Here is a 27,603-nt window from a genome sequence, read left to right on the forward strand (position 1 = left end):
TTTCCCTTTCCCCCCCTTTCTGCACAGATCTGCGCATCCCCCCATATAGCTAGCAATCCAAAAGAGTCCAGTGGCACCTTTAAGATCAAAGTTTATTCACGTACAAGCTCTCCTTCCTCTGTGAGGGCAGGTCTGCACTGTCAGGGGTGTGGCCTAATATGCTAGTGGTTTTCTGCCATTGGGTGTGGCTATTATGCTAATGAGTCCCTGATGGGCTTTTTCTACAAAAGGAGCCCTGGCAGATTTCCAAAGGACAATCATATACATAATTATGAACTTCTAAAACTCCTGACACAATAGCCAATGCCTTTTAATCAATCTGAGGATAGTTACTTTCATTGTCCTGGAATAAAAAGCAGTTGGTGCTTCTGTACCATCTGGTAGTATGTGACTGAGGACAGCCCCAACTCCAAATGAGATCACATGTAATGGACAGAGGTCTGAAGATCATCCTTGCATTTTGGTCTAGGGGCAGTGTGTATTGCCTTTACCTTATCCTGTGTAAGGTGGATACCAGCTGCATCAATCTGGTAACCCGGAAATGTGATATTGGGATATCCCGGCTGGCACTTCCCTTTTTTAACAGTGATGCCTGAAACATCAACCTCTGCAGAACCTTTTTGAGTTGATTCACGAGTTGCTTCTCAGAGGATGCCATCATCAAAATAAGGCACAACCCTGGGAATATCTGTTCATAAAGTTTCCGTGAAATACTGAAAGATTCCTGGTGCCACTGGATTCCAAATTGAAGGTGTTTCACACAAAAAGTACCTCTGTGTGTAATAATGACTTGGGTATTTGCAGCATTGTCATCCACTATCAGTTGCTGATAGGCTTGAGCAAGGTCCAAGTTAACAAAAACCTTTCCTCCTGCTAGGACAGAGAGGCACTGGATGTGGGTCTTGCTTGAATGTCTTATTTACAGTACAATTGTTTTCCCCCACAAATATGTATGTTGCCTATTGGTTTCAAGGAAGGAACAATTGGGGTGGCCCAGGTTGTGTGAGTCACTGGCCCTAAAACTCCTTGTGTAATGAGCTGATCAAGTTCTTAATCGATCTTTGGTCTCAGGGTGAAAGGAACATTCCAGGCCTTCAAACAAATAGGTGTTATGGTAGGGTTCATTTGAAAAGTCACTGGTGGTTCTCTGTATGCTCCTAACGCCTCAGTGAATACACGTGGGAACTCAGATGCCAGTTCTTCCATTATTCCTGGACAAACACTGTGTACTCTTTCAACACTGATTGCCAAGGGTGTGAACTGGTTTCTTCCCAGCAGGTGTTTACGAATCCCTTTTGTAACTAGCAAGGGTAATGTCTGTCTGACAGGTTCACAGTGAACATCTACATCACAGCTTCCAAGGATCTGAACAATCTGTCTATTGTAGTCATGAAAGTGACATTTTGTCAGCAATCAGATGGTGTGTTTATCCCGTTGTGTCCATGCTTCTAATTTGATCAGGATTTTTTAGTTTGGGAGTGGTTGAATCAGGCATCCCACCCCTGCCCAGCTGCAACCATGGAGCGGGCAAGAGGGGAGCTTCCTGCCCTCGTTTGGTTTCTGTGCCCCTGGTCACAATGCTTATCACGCCCAATGCCTCACTGCCAGGGAGGGTGGGGGGTTAGTCCCTTCTCCGGCTGTCCCCAGAGGCTCTGCTGCTTTGGTTATCATTAAGCCCCCCCCCCAAGCAACAGGAGCTAGCCTTTGGACTGAGGCTTCATCCCCACCTCACCTGAGCCCTGCCAGCCAGGTCCTCAATCACCAAAGAAAATGGGGGGGGGGCTGGCCGAGCTGAAATATTATGTATGGGGAATTGGAGCAGGCAGATATCTGCCTATGCACACATCGCTAACTGGAAAAAAAAATGAAATGGCAAAGACAGAAGTGAATGATCTGACTTCCCCAATGGCTTGACTTCACAAGAGAGTGACCAGACATCTGGAGTACACTTTGAAACTGGCATGATCATTAAATGTTGGACTTTCTCCAGTGTTGGGAAAGTTGAGGGTGATTATGGGGGGCTGATGACTGTGGATTGGAATACAGATGTTGCCATCTGTGCATTCAAATCCGTTTGGGAGGAACAATAACAATGAATTTAACAGTTCATCTGATCGCAGCCTTTGATTTGTATAACTTGGAAGAATGGTCATGGAATAGCTATGAAAATGTGTTGCTGTCTATGATGGTGGATCTGGCCCCAGAGTCAACTTTCATTTCACATTTCTGACCATTTATCTCTACAGTGACAATCATTCCTAGGCATTGCTCCTTGACGGCATGAATATGTTGAATGGAATACAATGTTTGTACTTTTTCCTCAGGGAAACCATTCAAATTATGGGCACTTTGAAGCTGGGAACAATTTCCTTGCTCTTTTTGTTTCCTGGGATTAGCCCATGACTGACAGACTCTTTTTCTGTGACCCCTTTTTTGTGCAAGTGTAACACTCAGCATTACTGAATCTGCATTCACTTGTTTATGTTGCCCTCCACAGCTTAAACATATAGATGCATTACTTCATATACATAATCCCAATGGTGTAGATATGATCCTCTGTACTTGCTCCTTATCTGATTGCTGGGTTTCTTGGAAAATGCAGGCATCAGTGGGGTGCCTGTTACAAATTTCTCTGACATTAGAGTCTGTGCACTTAACCACTACACCAAACTGTAGAGTAATAGTGTTGGGCAAAAATGTGTCTTCAACAGAGCTATCAGTTCATCATAAGTTTTTGTAATCGGTGCAGCAGCTGCCATCAGAGAACAAACAACAGCAAAAGTTTTTGCTCCACAATCAGTAAAATTGCATACTTTTGTTCTGAGAGCCAGTTTTGTGTAGTGGTTAAGTGTGTGGACTCTAATCTGGGAGAACCAGGTTTGATTTCCTACTCCTCCACTTGCACCTGCTCGGCACTGGTGGAATGTTCTGCTGGAAGACATCTGTGCCCTGCGGGAGTTGCTACTTTTCCGCAGTGCATGTAAGGAAAAATGTTCCACTGAGCCTCTGGTTGAGGACAGCGACGGGACTTCTTCTGGCACTCTCATATAACCCCTCCCCCCACGGTGAGATTGGAGTTAGGATTTTTCCGCGATCTTTTATAGTGTATATATACAGCTTTTACTTATTGTCATTTATTGGATTGTTTTAATGCCTCTTTGTATACCATTTTTTGTAAGCCACCCTGAGTACTACTTGTAGGGAAGGGCAGCCTAGTAAATCTAGTTTAATAAATAAAAATATATTTTTGTTTTCTGTGTGAACAGGATCTTTTGTATTGAAGAGTGGTCATGTAAGCACCCACTTACAGTGGTTTTTATCCCAGATAGTGGTTTACTGCCTCAGAGAGAGTTAGGCCCTAGTTTGACCTAGAACAGTATTTCTTGAGCAAATTAGTTGGGTTTACTAATCCAGGTGTTGAAAGAGACTAGGGCAATGGTTCGCCAACTGCAGTGTGGGCATCTGTTGAAACATGGGGTCTGTAGGAGGAGCAAAGTTTTAGGGACGAATCATGGCTCACGTAGGGTTGCCAGGTCCCTAACTGAGCAAATGGCAAGCCTAGATCCACGTGGTATTCTGCATTCGTCAAAGAAGACTTTGGTAGCTTTTCAAAGAAGACTTTGGTAGCTTGAGTGGTAAGAATAACTACATCTTTATTGCTGCTTCATTTCAATGTAATTTGAGAAGAAGAGAGCTGTAAACGATTTATAACTTATAGTGCAATCCTAAACAGAGTTACTCCAGTTTTCATGTTTCCCTATTCTTTTGTAAAAGTGGGGTAGAATAGGGGGAGGTCTCTTATCTTCTCTATTCAGAGGTGGGAGGAAAGTGTATATGTATTTCCTAATAAGTGGTGAGTGCGCTGTGGATCTATGCTCACCCCTTTTTGAGAATATGTAGTGTCGTTGGATTGAGTTTGGAAGTGACCGGTTCTCCCTGTTTCTAGCAGAAGCAGTGTGTGAGGAGCGCAGTTGGCTGGCCCTTACTGCATTTATGAAACCACTTCCTCCTTCACTGCTCACTGCAGTGTTTTGAGTAGGGAAAATATTTGTTTTTTTAAAGGCATTAAATAAATAAATCAACTGGATTAATGTTAGGTTCCTGGGGGTTTTTTATAATGAGAGAACGCTAGGAGTCAATAGACAGAATGATTTGAAAAGTCATAACTTTTACTGTATTTGACTACATGATTCCAGAAGGAGACTTCTCATGAAACCTGAGCCCCCTCCTTGCAACTTCAGCTTACAGTGAAATAGTACATAAACGCTTAGGACAATATGTGCTTCTACGTACTCATATATTGAGAATAAACTGAGCATTTACATAGTAATAGCAGTCCCTCTTTGGCCCTTTCTGCGTTGGGCTATTCCCCATACTCACAGCTGTTCTGCATCACAATATGTTTTTCATTCTGCATTTCCTATGAGTTTCGCTCTGCATTTCCGCCGGGTTATTTTAAAATTCTGCATCACTCACCTCTCAGTTCGGTTTCCCTCCGCTGTTTCCCCAGGTTTTCTGAATGCTGTTTTGCTGCAGACTCTCTCCACACTCCCCTGACGCGAGGGGGTAATTGGAATGCAGAAACATTTCCTCAGATTTCCTTCCCAACCCCTTTTCCAGCCTTTTGGAGGCCACTCTTCTGTCCACCCCCTTCTGCATTGTCCTGGGGAGTCCTTTGTTGTGCTTGCAACTGAAGGGAAAGCATTGTGTGAGTGTGGTGCAATCTTTGAACGGGGAAGAAATTTCAGGGGAGAAGAGGGCTTTTTCTGAAGAGCTTCCCCAAAGACTTCCATGTTTGCAAGCAGTGGGACAAAAGCCAAAGGGCTCCCTGCATTCTATAAAATGGCCAAGGCCCTGAGCTTGTCTTTGCTGGTTGCACCTGGTGCAGGGAAACTATCATCAGGGTGGTTAGGCTTAAATCTGCCTGTCTTTCTTTTTTCTTTCTTTGATTCACTTTTGGTGAGAAAGCAGGGGCAGATTTCTGGGGTTCTTCACACCAGCAATGCTGCTTCCTGTTGCCAGGAGCTGCTGTCTCCCCCTACACATGAATATGGTTCAGTGCGGAGCTGGAGGCAGAAGGAAGGAGGGAGTGAAACATATACTTATTATTGGAGTCCTTCCTGCAAGTTGAAAAACTCTGCTCTCTGAAAATGTTTCTTCTGGAAAACTTTCTCTCCCCATCCCCCTCGGAGGAGCTGTGTCTCCACCAGCACCTGCCGTGACTCTGCAGCCACTGCCATGGTGGATGCTGCCACCAGAGCACAAGCTGAACAACAGACCAGCCAACCTCTGAGCTCACAACCCTCTATGGGTCGCCCATACCTGGAAAAGCCCAGTGGCAGTGAGCCATAGAGGGGAGCGAGGAGTAGAGAAAGGGGAGCCTGAGGTGTCCCCACTGCTTGCATGCCAGCTCTGTCAAGTCGTTGGCCATTTCCCTGTGTCAGTTTAATTTATGGAACTGAACTAGGAGGATTTAAATGGAAGGCACTTACTGGTGCTTACTGGAGGCTAAAGCACAGCTCCAATACGGCAATTGGACACTCCCCACACCACAAGTCTCCACCCCAGTTAAGCAAAAAATGTTGGTTTTGTTGGAGATGCAGAATGCATACATAGAATACACAATGAATAAACCATAGGAAAAGAGTGGTGTAGAAGGACAGGCACAAAAAAATCCAAAGTCAACCTTAATGGTTCGACTGCTCAGATTCTTCAGAGTAAGCACAGTGAGCTGTGTGTGCAGAAAGGGCTGTTCTTAGAGACACAGAGCAGCATTTGTATAATGTGTTTCATATGCAGTGGAACTGGATTTTGTTCTCCCAGGATGTGAAGATTCCCTGTAAATTTAGTAACTGTAGGATAAAAAAGTTAATTAACAGAAAGCTGTATAAGAGAGCTTGTTGGCCCAGCTAAACCCCGTGCTGCTGGCCATAGAATCTGTGCCTTTCGCAGTAACATGGGATGCAGCTGCATGCATTTTCATTTGCAGAACCTGGAGGTGGATGGGAAGAGATGTACACTGTGAACATGTAGTACAAAAGAATAGAGTGGAAGTGTTGTGTCTGACTATTCCCTTACACAGTATGATTAATGTACGCACTAGGGTAGGGATAAAAGCTCATTTATATAGCAGAGGCCAAGCAGTCGAAGCAAGCTTATGTTAAGGCAGGCTCATAGACGGCTGCATTCCAAGTCTTCTTTAGCATATAGCTTGGCATTAGAGTGGGTGAAGTCATGGCTGCTTAGGCTACAATATTAGGAAGGGAGATGATGCTCATTCTAGAGAGAAGAAGTAAGCCACCTCCCAGTTACTGACTAAAAACATCTCAGGCTGAGAGGCAGGCTATTTTTTGCCACTTAGGCTTGGAATGAAGTGGTTATGCAGCACCCATAGTTTTGTAACAGTGGCCATGGAGTATTTTTAAAGTTGCTGTCATTCTGGCAATTTTATTGAAAGTATTTCTATATTATATAAAAATTCTTTCTTCAATAAGTAAGGTTGCCAGGCTGAGCCTCCCAACCAGTGGGAGAGTTGAGTGGTGGGGACACATTGTTGACATCATCGCTAGATCACTTCTTGGTACCAGCTAGAAGTGACAATGGGTAGCTCTAGGAATTGCTGGATGCTCTCAATGAGGTACTCAAAGAAAGCTGTATAAAATCTGAACAAAATATTCTAGCTCAAAAAAGAACTCCTTTACATTCAGAGGCTGTGTTGCTTCTTCACCTTCAGTTTGTTATGACAAGCCTTTAAAGAGAACAGACCTCAAATCTTGACATGACTTTGTGGTCAGAGTTTATTGCTTGCATTTTCAGTAGAGAGGCAGCATGCTGCAGTGGTTAGTGTGTGAGACTAGGATTTGTGAACAAGATTCAAGTCCCCACTCTACCATGAAGCTTTGTTGACCTTAGGACAGCTATATCTTCTCAGACTAACCTACCTCATTGGGTGGTTTTTGAGGGAAGAATGATGTATGCCATTTGAGCTCTTGGAGGGAAGATAGGATAGATAAATAAATTCTGTAGCATGTACTATCTGAAACATCAAAGGCATTAATTTGTGGCTGAGCATTGATACATAAGAGGGTTTTTTTTTACAAAAAAACCCCTTAACAGAGTGTCCACTTTGCTTGTATGCTAGTTTTTAGTAAAGGTAAAGGTTTCCCTTGCTCGAAAGCTAGTAGAATCTGAGTCTAGGGGGTAGTCCTCATCTCTGTTTCCAAGCTGAAGAGCCAGCACTGTCTGAAGACATTTCCATGGTCATGTGGCTGGCATGACAAAACACCGAGGTGCACGGAAATCTGTTACCTTCCCACCAAAGTGGTACCTATTTATCTACTTGCAGTTTCTTGCTTTTGAACTGTTAGGTTGGCAGGAGCTGGGGCCAGAGCATAAAATGAATTCTAAGTGAATTGTATTCTAGAAAGCATCTGCACATACTTGCCTCTAAATTCTTACAGTGAACTAAAGCAACGTTGGGATTATTTCTCTGCCTATAAATTACCCCCTAACAGAGATCACTTATCCCCATAGTTCACAAATACAGAATCTGAAAAGCAAATGCTTTTGTCTCAGTTTCATTCTTTTTAGGAAAAGCTATCATGGTCTCTTCAGAAATTCTTTGGCGGTCTCATTCCCCCATCTTGCTTCCCACTACACTGTGCTATGCTGTGAAAATAAAATACTTTTGGGGGGAGGGATTGAATTTTTAACTCAGGTAAAAGAAACCTTTGTATTAATATGTATTTCTACAGTCCACGATCCTGCCTTTCTCCAATCCATTAGTGTACAGACTAAATATTCTGCTGTTGATTTGGGTATTCTAGAGTTGCATGAGTATCTTCAGTTTTTAGAAGTACAATCTTAAATAGTTTAGAAAAGCAATATAACAAATATGTTTAAATCTTTTTATTAAAAACCATATGTTGCAGCTGGGTGCCTACTAGTTCATATTGGATTTGAACACAAGGGCTTTGTTTGTTATAACCATTCGTTACCATAGAAGTACAAACTGAAAGGTAGCAATGATGAGTTAGTGCAATATATTACGTTAAATAAACTTGTCCTTTTAGTACTGCATGCAAGGCTTTGTTTACATTACAGTAAGCTGTTTTCTGCTGTATTATAATTCTGCTGTACAAATAAGTTAAGGGAGCTTGTGACAACTTTTGATTTATTTTCTCCATAAAAACTGAAAGCATTACATATTTGAGGGGTGTTTGGTTGTTGTTTTTTGGATTTTGTGTTTTTTTGCACATTTGCTTGTAGGTGGGTGGATTTTTTTTTAAAAAAAAAACCCTGTTGTGTGGGCATCATCAGTTCTATCATCTGAAAAAGAGAGCAGATGAAAGGCTGTCTTATCTGCTTGTTGCCATACTGAAAGGAAGAACAAATATATTTAGATTTCAAAGGTATAGCAAACAGCACTGAATCACTTTGAATTAAAAAAGGGATGACTTATTAATAAGAAGGGGTTTCCATTGCCTGAAATAGTCATTGTCTTATTCTCGCTTTTTTAAACTTATGTTCTGTTCTTTTTATGGAACCTCATTGTCAGTATTGTGGAGAACTTGACAAAATGAAAATAGTTTGCACTTCTGGAGGGCCTTCAATTCCGTAACTTTAGATATTGATTTTCATGTAGTAACATTTAAAGAGTAACCAGATTCATATCCTTCAAACAGAGAAACTAATGGACAGAGAGCCAGTTAAGAGCGGTGGACTCTAATCTGGAGAACCGGGTTTAATTCCTGACTCCTCACAGTTCTCTCACCCCCCAAAATAAACCTAGCTCGCCACAAAAAGAGCTAGAGTTTCAGCCTTCCAGACAACCTTCAAATCTCCTGGCTATACAAACCCACTACCATACTAATGGACAACTATCATCTGTCTTATACTAGTTTATGTAATTTTAGGATAAAATAATATTTTAAATTTAGATCTACTTCTGATGTTTTTGAAAGGAAACTTTAAAAACCTCATATATTGTGCATGTTCCATTAAGTCTCATTCAGTGCTCATTTAGTAGTGGTGGTGAAGTACCAGAAAAGAGTGGTAGTGTTCAACTTTGGTAGTAAGAGTATGGGGAAAAAGACAAATTTGAAAGTGAGTACAGAGCAAAAAATTCTTTAGGGATGTGTACAGCACTTTAAATTTTGAACAAGCCTAAAGATCTGCAGGCTCATTCTGAGTTTCTATTGGAGTGGTTTAAAAAATCCTCCAATACCCAGAAGAGGCTGGATCTTTACTGTACATTTACTGCACTGTGCATTTCAACCTCCTTTTAAATAATTCCCTCAATTCTAAGAAATTGCCCTTTCAGAAATTATGTGTGACTGTTCTGGATTTTTAGGACAATTTCCCACTTAGATGTATCATGATTTTGGCTTTTGGTCACTGTTCCTGTGTGGTTCAACAACACCTGCATTATACATTGGTTTCTGGGTTCTCCTCAAGATTAAGTCAGTAGTCTCCCTAGTCATAACTGATTGTTGGATGGCATTGTTGCTTCTTCATCATGGCTTGAATGTAAACTTAACCAACCAAAGTGCAGGTAGATGAAGTACTGCTTACCACCAAGATTTTCTTTTTTGCCTTCCTCCTTTCGTTTCTTTGGCATCTCAAGGCAACCTTGATCAGGGATAATAAACATCGGTATTACATATTTTGGACCCCATATTTGATGTATAATAATTCTATATCGTTCTGAAGTTATCTATTTTATTGGACTCTATGCCTTCTTTAACAGTTAGAACAATGCCTCCCATCAATCTGCCCTTCCCTCATATCAGTGCATTTTTGCACTTGTTAAGTTGGTACATTTTTTGCCCTGAACTGGCTTAGTTACAGGGTATAAGCTCTATAGGAAGGACAGGAAAGGACTGGTGGGGGGAGGTGTTGCATTGCACATCAAAGAGGGCATAGAATCCAATAAGTTTGAAAACATCAGGGAAATTAACTCCCCAACAGAAGCGATATGGTTGGAAATACTGGGCCCTAAGGGTTACTTAGGAGCTGCGGTGGCTCAAGTGATTAAGACGCTGAACTGCAGGCTGTGGAAGGTCAGTAGTTCAGCAGTTTGAGACCCAGGTGCTGCATGATGGAGTGAGCTCCCATCTCTAGTTCCAGCTCCTGCTAACCTAGCAGTTTGAAAGCAATAAATTGCAAGTAGGTGCTTTTATAGCAAAGAATAATTGTTAAAAGAGTCAATATATCTGAATGTTTATAGCTGGGAATGAAAGTTTATGGATGAATTTTTTTTTGTATGTTTATTGAAAAAGAGAAAACTAGTTAAGTGTTAAGGAGTTGTGTTTGAAATTATCAAGCAGCACATTGAGAGATGTTCCAAAAGGTTTAAGAAAACAAAGTAATCAATCATGCACACCTGTTCATTAAGAAGTTCAGGTGGATCTTAAGTCATAGACACTGGAAACCAATTAAAAGGGTCAATTAGAAATGCAGAACTTGTATTGTAAAAGAGGACCCTCTGTGGGCTAAAATGAGGTGGTGTATTTTACAAATTAAAAGCTTTAATTTAGACAAAAAGAAGCTTTATAAAATTATTACATGGATTATTTGGATAGACCAAATTATTTGGATGGACCAAAATAAAGACTGATAGATAGATTCAGTGTATCTACAAGAGCTTTATGCCATAGACTACTTTAAAACACTAAAAGACTTCATGAAAAGGGTTTAACTCTTTAGAATGTCATTGTAATTATATGTTTTCATATTTTGTATACCTTTTAGTAAAATAAGTTTATAAAATGCTTTAAGAATATTGTTATACTTTTATATGCATGTATTAATGTGAAAGAATAATTTTTGTAATGAAAACATCTAAATTTGTACTGGAAATGAACTTAGCCTCATTTTGTGTATAAAGTTCATTCAAAGGTGAAGTCTGGAGAACTAGCCAAAAGGGAAAACATCCATCATTTTTAATGAGCAGAGCACCTGCATTGTAGAGTTGAGATGCAGCCAAGTAACATCCTGTGTGTCAAATATGTGATTGATGACTGACCAGACAAAGAAAACTAAAATGAGCATGTCTAAATGATGTCAGTGATGATGTAAAGTGTGGAGGAGCAAGAAGAGTATATAAGCAAGCTCCTGGCTGTAACACATTGATGTTCCTTATACGAGTAAATTATTTTGTTACCCTTTACTGCCTGGATGATTGTTTTAACTGTATTGTTTTAACTGTATGGTTTATCAGCTAGTCATACAAGTCAAAGAGCTGTAGTGCCCTCGGCGCATTGGCTACACTGTAATCAAAAACATAATTATTAGGCACATACAGAAACAAAGAAGTTTGCTGTGGCGAAATCAGCATGGCTTCTGCAAAGGGAAGTCCTGCCTCACCAAACTTTTGGAATTTTTTGAGAGAGTGAACAACCATGTAGACAGTGGTGACCTGGTGATATTATATACTGGGACTTTCAAAAGGCTTTTAACAAGGTACCTCACCAAAGACTCCTGTGTAAACTCAGTCATGGGATAAGAGGATGGGTTCTCTTATGGGTTAAAACTGGTTAAATGATAGGAAGCAAAGAGTAGGAATCAATTGAGAGTTCTCTCATTAGAGGGCCATGAGGATCAGTATTGGGGCCAGTACTATTTAATTTGTTCATAAATGATCTGTACCTAGGGGTGAGCAGTGTAGTGGCTAAGTCTGCCGATGACACAAAATTATTCAGGATGATGAAAACCAAGGCTGACTGTGAAGAGCTCCAAAAGATTTCCACAAACAGGTGAGTGGGTGACAATGTGGCAAATGAAATTCATGTTGGTAAGTATCAGGTGATGCACATTGGGACAAAAAATCTAAGCTTCAAGTATAGCCTAATGGGATGTGAACTCGCTGAGACTGAGAGGGAAAACGTTCTTGGGGTCATAGAGGATAGCTCAATGAAACGGTGAACCCAGTGTGTTGCAACATTGAAAAAGGCAAAATCTATGTTAGGTATTATTAGGAAAGGGATTGGAACTAAAATGACCAATATTATAATGCCCTGTACAGATCTCTGGTGTGGTCTAATTTGGAGTTCTGTGTACAGTTCTTGTCATCGTATCTCCAAAAAGACATTGCAGAGCTGGAAAATGTATAGAGGGTGACCAAGATGATTAGGGGTTTGGAGCACCTTTCCTATGAGGAAAGGCTGAAGAGTCTGGGACTTTTCAGTTTAGAAAGTAGACGACTAAGGGTGACCATGTGAGAGATTTATAAAATTATGAATGGAGTAGAGAGAGTTGACAAAGATAAATTTTCCCCTCTCTCAAAATACTAGAATTCAAGGGCACCCAATGAGGCTGAAGGGCAGTAGATTCAGGAAATACGTGTTTACACGGAGAGTGATTAAAATGCATAATTTGCTGCCAGAAGATGTAATGATGGCCACAGAAGTAAACAGTTTTAAAAGGGGATTAGATAGATTCATGGAGGATAGGTCTATCAGTGGCTATTAGCCATGGTGACTGAGAGAAACCTTCACATTCAGAGGCACTAATCCCAGGCCCATAGCTACAGTGGGGCATTTGGGGGCTCGCCCCCGACTTTCTGCTAGGCCCCTCCTCGACTTATTCCTCACCCTCGCTGCCATTGCCAGGGGCAGCAGCAAGCCACACGCCGCCCTTTCCCCCAACATCTCTCTGTATCTGCTCTTGGCAACAGCAAGGAAAGCCCCGCCCTCTAGAGGGAAGCGCTTATCCGGACCCCGCCTTTCTTTCCAATTCAATTAGAATGCCAGGAAGACCCCACATGGAAGCTTGAGCCCCAGATCTGATGCTCTCGTGCCCCACAGTCCACTGGATCAGTAAATCTCCCCCTCACCTCTCTCTGCCCAAGAGGAAGGTTGGGCTCCGAATTGGGAGTGCCCCAGCAGCCATGCCATGCATTTCTCTTCCTAGCCCCAATGGGCTTTAAAGCTAAACACAGCACAAAGCTCTTCATGAGCCTCTTTGTTTTGGGGTGGGAGAGGGAAGGAGTCTGTTTCCAGGTGGGGGCTTGAGCCAGCTTGCCTGATTGTCAGTGAGGGTCCCTGCAAGAGAAAAGCCCCTTGTACTTGTCACATTTGTTTGGGGAGGGAAGGAGCTGCCTTCCACGTGGAAGTTTGAGCCTTCTGGGCTGGTTGCTAGTGAGTCCCTGCAACAGAAAAGCCCCTTGCACTTGTTTTGGTGTTGGATCCAGCCTTCCTTCAGCTTAAGAGTCCCTTCAATAGTCCCTGCAAGAGAAAAGCCCCTTGCACTTGTTTTGCATTTGTTTGGGGCTGGGGGGGGGGGAAGGAGACTGCTTGCCTGGTTGACAGTGAGTCCCCAGGAGGAAAAAGCTCCTTGCGCTTGTTTTGGTGTTGGATCCAGCCTTCCTTCAGCTTAAGAGTCCCTCCAATAGCAGAAAGAGCAAGCATCTTTAGACTGGAGGAAGGCTTCAAACTTCAGTTACTGGAGTGGTAGCAGAGGGGTAGGAGCCACAAGGTGTGACTTGAGTATTCTATGCTGAGATTTGCAGTTTTCAAATGTGATGTTGCAAGAAAACATCTTGCTTTTTCATAGAATCACAAGAGCTGGAAGGGGCCATCCAGGCCATCTAGTCCAGCCCCCCGCTCAATACAGGATCAACCTGGAGCATCCCTGACAAGTGAAATCTATCTGCTTGGTTCATCAAAAAAAATTGTAAGCCATTTGAACAGATGCACTTAAATTGGGCAAATTAGTCTCTCTCCACTTCATTGTATTTTCCAATGCAGCTGTCATAGTTAACTTGGCTTGGGGAACTGGTGGGGCATCAGGTCCCTCAAGGCTAGTTGGAGAGGGTGTGGGGGAGGAATGGAGATGGATGTTGTAAGGGGGAAGCTGGGAGGATGGAGATTCTGGTGGGTGTGGGGGTCTTTCAGTAGCAGTTTTAGGGACAGATGGGCCAATGAGGTCCATCCAATCCAACAGTCTGTGATACACACAGTGGCTAAAATCCAGGTGCCTGGGTATTTTCTCCCCTGAACTAGTTTAAGAATCCCATCCCCAACAATGTCTACTAACAGCATGGGTGTGTGTGTAGATTTCCCTTGCCAGACTGCAGGCAGGACCTGGAGATCCCAAGTTTGAAATTACTGTTTAAGAATCCCAACAATGTCTGTCTGATTTCAAGGTGTAATCTCATTGGGGGGTGGGGTTGTAAAGACAAATGTCATGCTTTAAAAAAAAAAAAAGACAAAGTTCATGGTGTGGGTGTGATTTTCTTGATTTTATTTGTCTGCCGATGCTTTGGAGAGAGCAGGTGGATTGCCCCCCAGTTCTGAACTTAGTGCCTTGTCAGCTCAAGGACGCAGCAAGGGCTATTAGCTAAAAAATGCAGTTTATATCTGAAGTCTCTGGATTTCATGGTGTAATCTGGTCAAGGACACTTAAGAGTATAATTAAGTATGATTTATTTTATTTTCCTGTTTTCAGTAACACATACTGTGAGAGCCAGTTTGGTGTAGTGGTTAGGAGTGTGGACTCTAATCTGGGAGAACCAGGTTTGATTCCCCACTTCTCTACATGCAGCTGCTGGTGTGACCTTGGGTCAATCACAGGTTCTCTCAAGAGCAGTCCTCAAAACAGCTCTCTCAGCCCCACCTACCTCACAGGGTGTCTGTTGTGGGGAGGGGAAGTGAAAGGGATTGGAGCCACTCTGAGACTCCTTCAGGTAGTTCTATAATGGTTAGCAATCTTTCTGATAAACCAGAAGCATTTTTATGTGACAAATCACAAGATCAGTAATGGTTAGTATGTAATGGTTAGCATTTTTGAAATAAACCTGAAGCATTTTTGAGTGATAAATGACTTGTCTTTATTATTTATTTATAATTTTAAAGTATAAGTATAAACATAATGGGTGCCCCACAAGAAAAAAAATTGCCCCACAAAATGAAACATCCTGGCTATGGGCCTGACTAATCCTCTGAATCCCAGAGCCAGGAGGCAACGTCAGAGGAAGGTCTCCACCTCTATGTCTTGTTGTTGGTGTTGGCCATTGTGTGAGATAGAATACTGGAATAGATGGACCAGTGGTCTGATCCAGCAGAGTTCTTCTTATGTTCTAAAGTGAGAATCTACTACTGTTCAGGCATCTTCTGAACTATTTCTAGGAATAGTTGCATTCAATAAATGCTAACATAGTTTTGCTTAGGTGTGTTGTGGAACTACATTCAGCCATATGCAATTCAGTGTCCATCCTGAATGCTGCAGCTGGCTAATTGTTCCCTGAGCTGAAATACTCAGCCAACTCTTTTCTTATGAATAGTTGTTTAAGAATGTCTCTGCAGTTTACCCTGGGAAAGACAGCATTTGTATGTTCCAGAAGAGTTCCAGGAAGTTGGGATTCCATTTAATTTTGGTAGTGTTTGAGAATTCGTATGTAGTCCTAGCCTATGGTGAGGTGAAAAGCAAAAATGATCAACACAGGCTAGTCTGCCAGAGTTTAAAATGTATAGAATGGGGTTTTTAATGACTTGGATTCTTTATTTTATCTTCTTTCTCACCATTTCCCAAGGCTAGGACTACATACGAAAAGAACAGTATGATAAAAACTGAATAACCAGTTAAAATATTCATAGACATTTACTCCATGCCTGCATAGCCTTGACTGCTGAATGCCAGCATAAGGAGGGAAGTCTTGAGAGCTGTAAAATACTGTGAGTAATGTGACACTCTGATTAATGCCTTCTGCCCACTTATCATAGACAAGATCTGCAAGGTCTGAAGCAGTTGTGGTAGAGGTCAAAACTACTTCACTAGTGAAATCTTGTTTCAGTTTTGCTTGAGGTTAGATTTTGGTCATCCTCTTCCCCTCTGCAAAGTTCTCTAAGCAGATAAGGGTATAGTTTTAAAAAAATATTGCTAATTGGTAAAATATATATCCAGTTCTCCTTTATACAAAGAAGAGAATTGGAATAAACCAAGCTTTTTTTTAAAAAAAAGTATGCTTCTGTGACTGAAACAGGGGCAGCCACTTTACCTTTAGATATAGTGATACTAACAGAAAAATAAGATTTTAAAGGGGAAAGAATTGATGACACTAAGATTTTATGGTTCTGCTTTTTAAAAAGAATACTTTCGCTGAAGTTTTTAAAATGATTGCTACTTTTTGTAAAGGTAGGATAATCTATAGTTTGGAAAGCCAAGACACATCTCACAAAATATATATACCATACAAGGAATCCTAGCATAGTTCTTGAATCCTTCAAGAAGATTTCATAGAATGTACGTAAGTAAAAGCTTTTGTTGTGTTTGAAGAATGTATTAGTTGCTGACCCTTATCAGCAATTACTGCCAATCCCACTGCTGTGTTGAGACTCTTTGATTTGTACCATGTGTTCAGTATGCAGTCATATAGGTTTTGTCTGAAAGTAGCAACTGTCTACACTGAAATAATAGCTTGAGTTGAGAAGTAAATTCTGTTGGTTGGTTAGTCAACAAGTGATACATGCACGTTTGAATCAGTCTAAGAAGAATCTGGGACATGATCTGTTCTTTTCCAGCCATGCTTAAAGGCAGAAAAATGAATGTGCAGCACTTGATTGTATGCAGGTTTGTTTGGAAGTAAGACCAATTGAGTTCAAAATAATTTACTTCTAAATATTTCAAAGTCAGGTTGTAGGTTTAGCACAAGCTCAGCTGTGCCAGCATTCGTGGATTGTGGGAGGTGTCTAGATTTGGGAGCTAAGTGAACTTTTGCTGTCATTTGGCATTCTTTGGGCTCAGCACTACAACAATTTACACAAAGTATAATTTATCCTAAACACATTTTATCCTTAAGACAGTAGGTTCCAAATGCTTGAAAAAATAAGGTTTAGCTTTGCTTACACTGCTAGCACCACAGTATGTACAAAGATGTACTCTTTCGGAGTCAGTCTTTTTATAAACATTGGTCATATGATGCAATCATATTTTGAAGCATTTTGTGACTTATTGCTGTTAAGAAGTTGGTATCACAAGCTATTTTTTCTTGGCTGATTAAGGCAGAGTTTTAAAAATGCAAATATGTTTTGAAAGTATTAAGAAAAGAAAACCTTGCTACACTTGTAAGTAAACACACAACTCTTAAAGACAGGAAATAGTGGGACAGCATTATAATCTATGTGCCACTGTAATTCTGTGTCTTGTTCCTTGCTCTGCTGTTGGTAGTTGGTTTTAGCTGGCCAAGAGTCACTCATTACTGCTCTTACACCATTGCCAAGGATAAAAGCCTGTGCAGTGCAGGAGTCTTGCCTGAGCTGATTTGGGGGTTCAAGAAAACAGAATGGATAGATTCCCAGGATTCCTGGCATTGTCTCATTCACCTTTCCTTAGTTTTATCTGCCTAGCACAAGATCTGTTGGCCAAAGGGTTAAGATTAAGGCAGAGACTCATACCTTTGGTTACAGTATAGTACATTGACAGTGCAATCCTGCACATTCCTATCTGAGCTCACTGAAATTGATGGGCTTAGACTGGGTAATTCTGCATAGAATTGTATTGTGACTAATTCACTGATGTCTAGTTCACACATTAGAGTCTTTGTAGCTACTACAAGGACCTTGTGTGAAATGTGCAATGGGAGTTCTGTGCATATGAAAAAGGTGCATATGGAAAAGGGAATTAAGCCACCCTGCCATCATCATTTTAGTGTCCAAAAACTGCCCTGGGGAGCTGCTATTTACTGGTTTGGGAAGCCTATGTAATTTATGTGGCTATTTGTAATATACGCAACAGAGCCAATGTGTGAAACAGAACACATTTGGATTACTTCTTCCATTACTGTGTAAGTGGATATAGAGGTAAAACAAATCAGCCTTTAAGAATCTGTGTGGCTGTAAGTTTACTACTATTCATGCAGTTGTCTCCCTAAAAAGGTTTGCATGCTCATATTAATGTAAAATTTATCTGTGAATCTAGTTGTTGACTTAACAGCTTGATTATGTAATCAATATTCTTTTTTCTTATTCCTCTTGACTGTAAGAAATATATTTACATTTCAAATGTAGCTGCTGACTCCATGCTGCTTGAATTTAATTACTTCGGTGTAGTGCCTAGCAGTACTTTAAAAATAAGATTTATACTGTGCCAGGTTTTTTCTTGTAAGTATGCGTGTGTCATATGAAAGTGTTGTCTTATCAGACAATCCTAACCCTAATTACAGAAAGCTCTGTGATACTTTGTCTCTGCTCAAATGAAGCTCTAACAAGTGATTCCACCAGAGGAACAATTTTAATTGTCCTTCTTCCGATGACAGTTTATTTGATGGTCTTATTCGGAGGCCTGCATATTTTATGATGCAAACTGTGAGCTACCTTTGGTTCCCATCTTTGTGGCTGCTAACTCCACCTTGGGAGATTTCTTGAGATTTGGGAGTGGTGCCTGAGACGGGTGGAGTTTGGGGAGGGGAGGTAGCTTAGCAGGGGTGTAATTCCATAGAATCCGCCCCCCAAAGTTGCCATATCTCCCAGGGGAACTGATTTCTGTAGTCTGGAGATCAGTTGTAATTATGGGAGAATTCCTGGACCCACCTAAAGGTTCGGAACCCTATCTATCCTATTCTGTTGTTGCCTGAGTACAAGATTAGGCACTGTGTTATCAAGCATCTAGCAGGACACAGTACAACACTTCGAGATGGTAGATTTTGTTGTCCTGCCCTAATCTAATCTGACAAATTTCCACATGCTTGATCCTCTAATGTCTTCAATTAATAATGGAAGTTAGGTGTGGTCAAATAGAGGCTGACAAGCTCCCACCCACATTTGGATAAATTTTGATTCAAACTTATTCGAATGTATCTTTTTGTGTGCAATGACTACTGAACTGGAAGCACTGGGTAAGGCAGCACTTCTGATCCAGCAGGTACTCAGGGTGGAGCAAGGAGCTGCTGGTATAGATGTGCTACTGAGACATCCACTGCAATTTATTTATTTTCATTTTATTTACACAATTTATATTTATTTATTTATTTATTTGCATTTATATCCCGCCCTCCCCACATGCGGGCTCAGGGTGACTTACAAAACACAGGTGTAATACAACACCACAGTTAAAACAATTAAGGCTCACAGTGCGATACCCCACCTTTCTGCCCTTACAAGGGCCACCAAGGTTATGTTTCAAGAACTATTATGGCATAAATCCCCTAAAAAAATAGTGAATCAACTTAGAAACCTGTTTTTGAAAGCAGCTGTGAAAACGTGGTATGAGATTAAATCGAAATTAATCAATAAACATTCCAGACTCAGCGTGTTCACAAGACAAGCATGGTTTAAACCTGCGGATAGGCCACAAACTTTTGAAACATGGAGAACTAAGAAGATAAACAAGATAAAAGATGTGGTACACGGGGGTAAAATATTATTAAAGAGCGAATTAGAATTGAAACACCGAACATTAATTCAATGGTTCGAATACCTACAAGTGCAAAACTTAATTTACACATCGGAATTTCTGCCGGCAAGCAAATTGCAACTTACCGTAGTAGAACAACTATTGGATAAACCTCCACCAAAAAAAGGGTTGATAGCAAAGCTTTACAAGAGCATTGTAACATATCAGTCCACCAAACCTCATAAGTACCAAAACGCATGGAATGCAGATCTTAAAGTTCAACTTTCTGAAGATCAATGGGAAGAAATATGGAGAACGCAGTCTAAAATTACCAAAACGCTAGGACCACAAGAAACGAATCTGAAAATACTCACTAGATGGTACCTTACTCCGGCAAGATTGTCCCATATTGTACCTTCAACTTCACCATATTGCTGGAAGGGGTGTGGAGAAAAGGCGGATTTTTTTCATAATTGGTGGACCTGCAAAGTAATACATAACTTTTGGAGCAAAATATTAACACAAATCAAACAGATAACAAGAACAGACTTACCTTTAACGCCAGAATTAATGCTCCTTCACCTTTGGCCACAGAATCGTCCCCCTGAAAGAACGCAAAAATTAGTCAATTTGTTAATAGTAGCAGCTAAGATTACAATTGCGAAGAATTGGAAAAACAGAAATCCACCAACATTAACACAATGGATTAATAAAGTTTGGGATATATTTATGCTAGAAAACCTCTCTATATATGACTCATCAATTAAAAACGAGTGCGAATTTTATAACCCTCTGAGTATTTGGAGCCCGATCTTAGAAAAAATATCGTTAGCGCAATTTAATTGGGTAGACGTTGCTAATGCAAAATACAAAATAATGCAATTTAATTAGAACACTCTATACATCTGACTTCCTACAACTAGATATGTTCAAAAATTGTTAGGACTTTAATAAAGTTTAGGTAAAGTAAGATATATATGCCTGATTTGAGTAGAGGCGGTTTGCATCTTCTGAAATTTTGCTTTATGTAACCGGTTATTATTCTGTATTGTAAAAATCTTCTAATAAAAATATTGGGGGAAAAAAAAACAAGGGCCACCAAGATATGGCTAACAATTTATAACATAAATGATAAAATCTCTCCTTATATATAATTGAGTAAGGGAGTGGAGAAAAAATGTGCACCATCAGCCATTGGCCTGCCAGCTGCCGCTCAAGGCTGCTGGCGTGCCATTGGATGGGAAGCGGGAGGCGAAAGCTGCGAGTGGGCGCTGCTGCCAGGAGCCAGGGAAGGGAGGCTGGGAGGCCAGCCAATGGGGCTGGGTGGGGGCCGGTGCCAGGAGGATGCGGCAGCCCTGGAGAAGCAGAATGTCAGCGAGGGTGACAGCAGAGGCCGGCGACGGCAGGTGAGGAGCTCATTTGCTCCACCACCTTCTTTGGCGGGGGGGCCCTGTGCCGGGGCCGCCTGGCCTCAGGGATGGGGGAGGCGGCTGCCATGCCCAGGGACTGGTAGGAGGTGGTCCCCCTCCCGCCGCGCCGACCACCACCTCCATGCACCACGTGACGACAATCCAGCACGGCCCGAGGCACTCGCTCCGGCCGTGCACATCTTTGCTCTCCTATCTCTCCACCGGTGAGAGTCAAAGTCCTTCAGTGGGGCGAGATTGTGGCCCCGCCAAGCACGAGGCCTCTTTCTGGCGGCCGCACCAGCCTTCCGTCGCATGGGGCGGCCTTTGCCGGCCAGGCTGCAGGCCCTGCATTGGAGGGGACTCCGCCAGCCCCGACCATGCTCGCCAGCCGGGCCCGGGCGCAGCCCCCTCGCTCCAAGCTGACAGCTCTCCCTAGGGCTCGTTGCCTCCTCCTGCAACGGGCATTTCCCCTAGTTACATTATAAAAGCATTAAAATACAAACCCCTCCCAAACATACCTTATTAAAACAACTTTTGAAAGAGTTTAAAAACAACTTAAAATACATATGAAACAGTTAAAATGACATACAAAACATAAGACATTGGTTAGGAAGGAGGGATCATTGAGGGAATGCCAAATGAAACAGAAAAGTCTTCACCCACTGGCTGAAGATGGCATCAAGAAGGGGACAGATTAATCTCCCTGGGGAGAGAGTTCCAGAACTTTTGTGCCATGACTGAGAAAGCTCTCTCCCAGGTTGCCACCCACCTAGTCTCAGAAGGTGGGGGCAGCCAAAGCAGGTCTTTCAAAGATGGATGTAATTGTCAGGTAGGTACAGAGGGGATTAGTTGGTCCTTTAGGTTTGTTGGTTCCAAACAATGTAGGGCTTTGATGATCAATATCAACACCTTGAGTTCTGCCCAGAAACAAATGGGAAGACAGTGTATTTGGGCCGAAGCTGGAGTGATATGGTTCCTACAACCAACTCCAGTCAACATCCTGGCTGCAGGCCTGCCTGAAGCCAGGATTTTTCTTGGGGGGGGCACTAATTAAATCAAAATGTAATTGTGTGCAGGGGAAGAGATACCTTTTCTTCTCAGTGCCCCCGCTCTGTGGGCTGCTATCCAGGACACGGTGCCTGGAGAACGGGGGTGGCAGCACCTTTTGGCCGAGTGCAGGGGGCAGCCTGGCCTTTTGGGGCCTTTTGCTCAGTGAGGAAAGGCTCAGTGGCAAGCCAGCTCAGTCCCCCTTGTCAGGGAGGCCAAGCTGGCTGCGTACCTGGGGGGGGGAAGCACAGCTCAGAGGCAAGGTTGCACACTATACACATGCTCAGAGGAGCTGGGACTGTGGAATGCACATGACCCCCATGTGGGGCTAGCTCACCAGGCAGGCAGTATCAGCAGTGCTGCTTCTCTCCTTCCTTGGCTCCTGGATGGACTATGATGCCTGCTTGGGCAGCGACTCCTCCTCCCCACCTGGCTCTGAAGCACTACTCCCCACCTGACCTTGATGTGGCTGGCTCTGGGTGAGGGCATTGCAAATTCAATAGGGGGTGCCGCCCCAGTGCCCCACTGCTGGCTACAGCCCTGCCTGGCTGGTAGTTCTGGGAAGCAATGCATCTCAGGTTCTGCCAGCAGTGTCATAGGTAAGAGATGTGCCTCCCCCCACACCTGTGCCACTACCAATCTCCTTCATTTCCCAGAAGCTGACGATGAGCTGCCTTTGCAGCTCATCTGATCAGCAGGTGCACACACAGATGGTAAATTGCCTTGAGTAACTTGGATGGAGCTGCATGATAGCATTCCTACACCTTTAAGATCAGGGTGTAGAGAAAGACTGTTAATGGTGAAAAGTGAGGAAACGTTTTATTTTGACCAGTTTTTGCAAGGCTTCTCTGCAGCCAGTGATGTGTGGTGAAGCACTAAATCAGATTTAAGTCAGAGTTCCTCATTCATATAGCACAATTCCATAGCTAAGAGAAACTGTGGCCTGAAAATTTAGCTATATATCTAGTTTCTCATTCTCGTTTAAACATGTCTAACCTAATTCCTTATGTCCTTTCAGTTTGAGAATGACTGGTGTAAAGCATAAATGGGTAAATAGTCTTTCCGTTTTCAAAGAAAAAGAATGACTCACAAACTATAGAGTAGCTTCACCGATTAAAGTAAAAAAGGCACTTCTGGTTTATACTGGGAAAACACATAAGGGATTAATTAAAAGACACTGAATGACCATTGATTGTAGAATGATGCCTATAATAATGCACTGAACCAAGGACAATTAGTTGCTTATTTGGAATACAGATTAAGTTTAATGCCCTTTTGTTGCAATAATTGAATAGCAAGGACATCATAACCAAAAAGGCTTGATTTTCACAGGCTCCGTTATACTGGTCTCAAGTAAATGATTCAGCAAAATGTTCTATGGCTACAGCTCTGAATGCATTCTCAGATATTAAACTAGTTGGTTAATATAATAGCACAGTGTTTGGTTCACATGTCATGTACTGGTTGTCTGAACACAGGCCTCTGATCTAACTGTGGATAGGTTAAGGCACCTTGAACTAGATCTGAAACAAGGGTCTGAAGTTGGTTTAAGAACATATGAACATAAGAGAAGCCATAACCTCTTTAACCTTTCTGCACAGGGAAGGTGTTTCATCCCCTTAATCATTTTAGTTGTCCTTTTCTGCACCTTTTCCAATGAAATAATATCTTTTTTGAGGTGTGGTGATCAGACCTGTACACAGTATTCCAAATGAGGCCACACCATCGATTTATACAGGGGCGTTATTGATACTGACTGATTTGTTTTCAACCCCCTTCCTAATAATCCCCAGCAAAGCATTTGCCTTTTTTATTGCAGTTGCACACTGAGTTGACATTTTCAGTGAGTTATCTACCACAACTCCAAGATCTCTCTCCTGGTCAGTTACTGCCAGTTCGGACCCCATCAACATATATTTATAGTTAGGATTTTTTGCTCCAGTGTGCATTAGTTTGCATTATTGTATTATTCAGCAAATGGAAGAACACTGGAAAGTGATTCGGAACTCTAGCATTAATCAATCAAGAGTAATTAATATTAAAACTCAATTTTACAAAACCATATTTCCTTGGTACTTCACCCCGAAAAAATTACATTCTATTAATCCATCTTATTTGTCTCTTTGCTGGAAAAATTGTGATGCACAGGGTTCTTATTTACAATGCTGGCGGCATTGTCTTTCTGTTTTAAACTTTTGGAGTACAATTAGAGATCAAATACAAATCATAACAGGTTATTCTCTTCCCTTATGTCCTGAGTTAATGTTATTAAATATGTAGATACTAACTGATACTCTTCCAATACAAAGAGATTTAATTATGGTTTTGTGCACAGCTGTACGTTCTGTAACCAGAAGTGGTGGCAGCTACAAGCACAGGTAGCTTCAAGAGGAGATTGGATGAACATATGGGGCAGAGGTCCATGAGTGGCTATTAGACATAATGTACAGATGGAACACTCTCTCTGGGGCAGTGATGCTCTGTATTCTTGGCGATTGCTGGGCAACAGTGGGAAAGCTTCTGGCGTTCTGACCCTGCTGGTGGACCTCTTGATGACACCTGGATTTTGGCCACTGTATGACAAAGAGTGTTGGGCTGGATAGGCCATTGGTCTGATTCCAACATGGCTTCTCTTATTTTCTTATGTTTATGTTCTGGATGTTTGAAGAAGGCAGTGAGATCATGCAAAAAAAAAACAGAGGATAAAAAACAGCAATAAAGGAATAAGAGCATGCAAAAACAACAGGTGCTAGGATTGTACGTCGGACTCATTCCAATATATTTATCATTAGCAAGGGAAATAATATTTATAAATATGTATCTGCATGCTACTTACAAAGTATCCTAGAATCATAAAGATGGCGCAACATATAGGAGACTGTCCACATAATTTTCTATTATATACATAATGAAATTCTTGCATAATACCATGAAGGCTTTTCAGAACTTACATTTTTTCAACAGTATGGAACCTCCTATTTAAACCTCACTTTTAAAAAGTTACAAAATTATTACATAAACTTGCCCTTGTGCATTATTAAATAAACTGAAGAGCAGAATGGGGAAGCGTTTTAGTAATAATTAAGACATAATAAGAGAAATATGATTCCTGAATGAATTCTTTCACAAAGGAATATAAGATAGTTGATATTTGGTATAGTGTAGAAGGGATGTCTAACATAAGAATGTATGTATGATAGGGAGATCATATGCCACATCTATGGGTGATGTGTAGGTACATTTATTTGATAATCTGATTTGCTGTGAGATTCTTCAAACCCGGGGGGGGGAGGTTTGGGTAATTTTATTTATTTATTTATTTGATTTTAAGATTTACAGTGTGCCCATAACTATAGATATTTTTGAATCTATATTTGTATGATAAGTAGCTTTCTGTGAGAGAATAGCTGGTGACAGCAACTTCCTCTTAAGTGTTTTTAAGTTTTGTCAGAATATTTTTTAAACTTTCATTTGTCTAATAACAGAAATCCCATGATTAGATCATGGGGTGGCAGGTCTCCCAGAAGATAACAGACAATTATACTATGTGAGCTTTGGTGAGTTTCAGTTAGTCAGAGATTACTGCAATAATCTGAGCAGCATTTGATTTTTTTAAATAAATAAAATATAACTTTTTAAATATAAGAGACATATAGTGGTGAGGTTTCACTTTGAGAATGTGGTATGTTTTAATTTGAGTTTTCAGGGTGTTTTGCAAAGAGCTTTATTATGTATTTTAGAATAAACGGAGTATTCTTTTTGAACAATCTAAAACATAAATTCTATGATAAAAAGGTAAAGGTAAAGTTTTCCCTTGCTCAAAAGCTAGTCAAATACGACTCTAGAGGTCGGTGCTCATTTCTGTTTCCAAGCTGAAGAGCCAGCACTGTCTGAAGACGTTTCTGTGGTCATGTGGCCAGCATGACTAAAAGCTGAGGTGCACGGAACATTGTGTTTGTTCTTACAGATGCTATTTCTCAAGGCAAAACTATACAAATACCAGCTGTTGAAGCAGTCTAGTTTTATTTGGTGGTGACCACTGCCTCCAGTGGGACAACTGAGCTGAGCTTCATGTACATGTGTAGGCTCTCACTTTATATTCAGGCCTTCTGATGGCTGTGCAGAGGGAACGGGACTATCAGATGCACTCCTGCTCTTTTCTACATGTTTTCAGCTTGTGCACAGTCAAATGTCTGAACAGGATGGTTCCCCAAGTAAAGGATCACAGTGTTACCATTTTTAAAGAGTTGGGCCCGGGTTTCCTGGACCTAACTTGTGTTACCTGCATCCACACAGGTAGAAATACAAATCCTCTGAGGCTGATAGTATGTGATTTGTTGAGCAAAGTTATAATGTTAATTGAGCAATAGCTGTTTGCCAAGTATCATTTGCATTCCTTAGTTCTTCCTCTTGAAATGCTCTCAATAAAATCTGGACTGCTCCCTGCGCCCCCTTTTGGATCAGATGACTAATCTCAAGGAACAGTTGTCAATGATGAACCAAAGCATCACTACTCAGCAGCTTCAACTGAATGAGACTCTTAAAATCACGGAGCAAACAGCTGAGAAAGTGAAAGAGGTTGACGTCAGTACCCAAAAGGTGAAGAAAAAGGTGCAAAGGTTGGAAAAGAAGCAAATTTCTACAGAAGAAAAACTTTTACAGTTACAAATGGAAAAGGCAAACGTGGTCCTTCGATTCCAAGGTGTCTCAGAATTCAAAGGCGAGAATCTGAAGCAAGTGATGAGCGATGCATTAGCCCCAGTGACAGATTTAAAGGCAGAGTATCTTATGACTGAAATGGATGTGGCCTACAGGTCCTATTCCGTATACGTAAAGAAGAATATTCTGCCTGGGGAAATAGTAATGAGATTCTCGAAGAGGCACATGAGGGATTCTATCCTGAGAGCGACGGCGGGGACACTCTTGAAAATTGGGGACAGTACCATCAGGATTCTGAAAGACATTCCATTTGAAATAAGACAAAGGAGAAAGAAATATAAAGATTTAATTCCTTTTCTTCAAACAAATGCAATTAGCTACAGGTGGTTATATACAGAGGGCGTAACCTTCAAACTTCAGGATAAAAAAGAAAAGATTGACTCTGTTTTCAAAGCACAGTGTCACGGCAGGACCAGGGGGCGTGACGCAAGCAAGCCAAAGTCCAGGAACAGTCCGAGGTCAAGCCGAGCAAATCAGGTAGCAAGGTTCAAACAGGTTTAAATCACAGTCCAAAAGCAGGGTCAGACATACCAAGGTTTCAAGTCCATAAATCACAATGATACCAGAGGAGTCAATGAACGAAGAAAGGTCAACGAAGCCGAAGGTCAAATACCGAGGATCAAGCCGATAAGAGATGCAAGGATTCAGGTCCTGACAAACAACATTTGCCAGCACAAATGACTGCTGGCAACAGACTTGCAGATATACAGTGCTAGCTAATCAACTCATTAGCTAGCCGGGAGCAAGGTCAGGATCCTGTCAATAGTCAGGGCTGAGAGATCTTCTGGCACGCATGCGTGCATTCTGCCTTCGCTCTCTCAGCTGCTGTCTCCTTACATTCCGGAGCCTGGTTACAGGTGGGGGCGAGTCTGATGAACTACTGGGCTGCAGCAGAGACTGATCCCTTGCAGGTGTTCCCTGAGAGGCTTGATCCTCCTCACCACTTAGGTAGCTTTCAGCTACAGGATCCAGTCTTTGCCTTTCTGCTGCAGTACTGTCCTCAGGAGCCTGTAAGTCCACAGGCTCCTGGCTGGCAGGTGCCTCCTCAGGGACATCAGCAAGGGCAGGCATGGCATCAGCAGGGGCAGGCATGACATTC

This window comes from Gekko japonicus, unplaced genomic scaffold (assembly GCF_001447785.1).
Source record: "Gekko japonicus isolate JY-2015 unplaced genomic scaffold, Gekko_japonicus_V1.1 scaffold378, whole genome shotgun sequence".
NCBI classification, from domain to species: Eukaryota; Metazoa; Chordata; class Lepidosauria; order Squamata; family Gekkonidae; genus Gekko; species Gekko japonicus.